Below are 4516 nucleotides of genomic sequence, written 5' to 3'. Positions count from 1 at the left end.
GTTTTCCTTTGGTGTTCTGTAAAATGATACAGTGTTTAATGGGACAAAGACCTACAGAAAATCATGTGCAATGAATACAAGGACTATCTGTACTGAACGATATTCCCAACCACCCCCAATGTTTGAAATGAATCTTCTGTGTTGTGATGTTCAGATGACATAAGAAACTGGAAGCTTGAAAAACTTTAAAATTTCGTGAGAGTGCATCTCCAGTAAAGAAAATGTGCCATCGTCATCTTTCACAGAAAACCTTGTCCATCTCTGTTTTTTGAGTGCGTGCTCAAAAGGTAAAGATAAGGCCACAGACTTTGACCAAAGAGTAAACATGGTCATGGTTTAATTTTTAAATTATTGAACAATAAAGATGCACATGATGTGTGAACCATTGAATTTACTGTATTTTCTGTGAAATTAACTGAATTGGCTAAGGCAGTCAAAATGTCTGATGAGTGTAAAGTAGTATGAACAATATTTGGCTCTTCTGCTTACAATTAGTTATAATCAGTGGGCGATATACTTAACATATTCCATCCTACCCATCTTCATCTTTGTGTTTCTTGTTTATCTTTTTCAGAAATAAAATCTTTTTTAAGATACATTTTTAAATGCATTCAAATACCAGAGATGTATTTTGTAAATATGTATGTTTGTATGCATCTGTGTATATGGACAGTATTAATGCACATTTAGGCCATAAATAATGAATGGATTCCATGGTTTCAAATGATTTTTTTGTTGTAGACTAGACTCGCCTCAAAGGCATTGGGCTATACCTGCTCCAGATACTGAGTGAAGAAATTCTTTCCCAATATTGTTCACCTATTTTATGTTTACACCACTATGCCATATACTCAGTCTGGGTGTATCTGACCAACATAAATATTCTTCTAGAAAATATCTTTCCAGATATCTTTCCAATTGTTATAAAAGGAGCAGCAGGTCACTTCCAACCACTCAGCTCCCCACTAGCTTTACCAGAAATAATTACACTGAAATTGTATCCATTTAAAAATTGCCTGGCCCATTAATTTAACCTCTTATTGGCTAGCTCTTACATGTTGATTCAACCCATTTCTAATAATCTGTATTGCCACTTGACTATGGCTTACCAGTATGAGTATAGCCAGCATTCTTCTCGGAGAGAAAACGCATGGCGTCTTCCACTCTGCCTTCTTCCCAACATTCTGTTCTGCCTACTCTGCCCACCTAATTTTCTGCCCTATCAAAAGGCCAAGGCAGTCTTTTTATTCAACCAATGAAAGTAACACATAGACAGAAGACCCTCCTACACCATCGAATTACAATAACAATAGCATCCTACTGGGATTTATATATGCCAGCATTACATATTTCCAAAATAGAAGACCTTAGTTGTAAAGTGTATGGAAATTATTTATGGAGTTTCATGTAATAACAATGGGTAAGTAGTCAGTTGGAAGAGATTTGTGTTTCTGTATATGGGAAGAATAGTTGTTGTTTCTTCATAACTCATTGTATTTAATCTAACCATTAAATATCAAACATGCATTATCATTTTGAATAATTAATTCAAGTTAAATACAATCACTTTACCACTTAGAAATTGTACCATTGTAGTGATTGTATGTATGAAAATAGGTATTTATCTATATTTTTATAAAATAATGAATTTAGAATATTCTTTATTACCACACAGAAAATATAACATTGAAAGTTTCGGTAACTTGCAACAGGAATCTGAGATTAGAACTTGTGAAACTCAAACACGAAGTCCTATAAACTAAGTATTAAGAAACATCTATGATTTGAGACAATAAAGCGACCTAGTGGATTAAAGTTCTGTGTTTGAAACCAGGTCTGAACAATTGATAAAATTGAAATATGTATATTTCAAAAGTTGTTAAAATGGGCAGAAATAATTAATAAAGTGACTTGCAGAAAAACAAGAGAGGTCAATGCGATATGAGGGTTAGAGAATAAACAACTTAGACATGGAAGGAAAAGACACATGCCTCCTACAGAAGGACAGAGGTGAAGCTGGTAGGTACCTCCTCTATCCCTGTTATATGGTAGTGACAACTCTCAAATGCCACAGCTGTCACTAAAGCAAGTGACAGCAGAAGTGAGCAGTCACCACTATTAGTGTCAGCTTCGCTTTCCAAAGAACGCAAACCTATCATTTACATTCTATACATTCCTTCTTTACGCTAACGTTTGAGTGAAGAAATGGACTTTGAAATTGAAGCCCAGTGGTTGTGCATGTTTATATGTGAACTATGGAGAAATAGGCTCTAAGGAAGTTCAGAGTGGGCTGGTTTCCTACTTCTTGTCTTGATGCATTTTAAAAGTTTTAGTGTGACCACATGCAGAATATCTGAGAGAGTAAATGAAAATCTATGTGAAAGCTTGCCACAGCTAGAAGTACCACAAATTGTCCTAGCATTGAACATAGGACTTACACATTGATGAATGTTCATCAGGTGACTTGTACCCACTTAGGATGACAGTCATTGAAACAGAATGGGCTTCTTTTGATGAGGCATCACCTGCTACTGTGCTGTGGAACCTGCAAAGAGTCAGGCTATATGTGATGGAAAAGGCACAGAGTCCTTCCTCACACAGCACCCAGTCTGGTAATATGGAGAGTGTCTGGGAGAAAAATAGAACATTCTCTGGAAATTTAAACGTAGAAAAATAACATGTAGTCTCTAAAAGAATGTGGTGTTTTTTTATTTGGGTGCAGGTTGGGAGAAGAGGGCAGCAGATTCAAGGCATTGTTCAGATGTTCATCCTTTTGGCCCCTTGGAATTTCCATGATGACATTTACATAGAAAATACAAAGGCACTTACTTTTCATACAATTGGCCTTCCAAATACTCCACAGCATCTGTTCTATTTGTTGGGTCAATAATGAAGGTATAATATGTCAATAAGTCGCCATCATACTCTTCATTCTGCTTCATTCTCCAGAAGCACCTGGGATGAATGAAACCGGGCTCCTGAGGTAAAATGTTCTGGAGCAAGAAGAACAAAACCAAAGTAAGCATGTTTTTCTGCTCTAAGCCTGGGCAGTTGAATTATGAGCTTCCATGCAGATCAGCACATCCAGTCGGCACCTGGTTATCATCACCTGCTTTTATTTCTGTGGCCATATGAGAAACTACTTATGCATTCACGAATCCTTTCTTTTTGTGTGTGTGCAGTTGTTTTCTTATCCATTGAGAAAACTTTGGCACTCTCTTCCCTGAGGCTCTGCATCTGATTTCCAGAAAACATGTGATGAAATTTGGTTTATAAATAGATACAAGGACAGTTATGCTAGTTTCATGACATCACTCACTCATTTTTGTGGAAATTAGGCCCCTGGGAAGATGCCAGTTTGAGAAAATTTCATCCCATGGCTACAATATCAACTTGTTTATGTTAACACCTTTAGAAATGATGTCAGTGTATTTTGTTAGATGATCCACAGTGAGACATGCATCATTGGTTCAGTAGGACTCACAAAGTCAGAATTCATGGCTCTGCCCTGGGAATTGTTTCACCGAGTCCATGTCAGGGAAAACCAGCTTCGTGTTTAGAGCAATTGAGCACCACACAGCACACACAGTGGGGCCTATTCTATACAAGTGACAGGTTCAAAATAGCTAACCAAAGACTATGCTTCCATTGTCTTGAAATCCATTATTCAGGCCTAACCCAGAAATTTTCTGAATCCTACTGCTCCAACACCACCCAGCTCATCATAGAACCAGAGTTCATTTCCATGTTGAATGCTGATTTTAAGTATTCAAAAGACTCAGAAAGAAAACCAGACCTGTGTACCTCTTTACTAACACCACACAAGACTTATCACTCCTCCTCCCAGCCAATCATTATTAATGAGAAGCCGAGTATTAGATTTCTAAACATGATCTCCCTCCCTGGTCCTCCGTTCAAGCAGATCAATACTGTGTTTCGACCCATTTCTTCTGGTTTATCTCTGATTTCCTACATTATTTTACTCATTTTATAATCCCATAGAGCCTATAAAGAAGTCTTGTTTATTATCTTTGAAGCAAAGAGAAACTGGGAAGTGATGCTGTGTTTATGTGTAAATTCTTTTACCATTTTCCTAGTATTCTATTTAGTTTCCACTTGAAACCTGGAGTGCTCTGCTGAGTGTGTGCTGGAAAGCATCTTTTAGAGGAAATGAACTACAGAGAAAGTAAGACAAACCTAGGGCAAGTGTTTTGCTGTGGGTGATGACATGATTAATTTCGTATTTGAGATGAGGCAAACAGAACTAGTGTTCTCCTCAGATCTCAATGTATATTTCAACATAAACATGGACTGGGCAGTGGTGGCGCACGCTTTTAACCCCAGCACTCGGGAGGCAGAGGCAGGCAGATCTCTGTGAGTTTGAGGCCAGTCTGGTCTACAGAGTTAGTTCCAGGACAGCTAGGGCTGTTACACAAAGAAACTCTGTCTCACCCTTTCCCCACAAAATCCCCCCAAACCAAAACAACAACAACAACAAAAATAGAAAGGCTAGAAG

Source organism: Microtus pennsylvanicus, chromosome 13, assembly GCF_037038515.1.
Source record: "Microtus pennsylvanicus isolate mMicPen1 chromosome 13, mMicPen1.hap1, whole genome shotgun sequence".
NCBI classification, from domain to species: Eukaryota; Metazoa; Chordata; class Mammalia; order Rodentia; family Cricetidae; genus Microtus; species Microtus pennsylvanicus.
Note: the sequence above shows the minus strand (reverse complement) of the source record.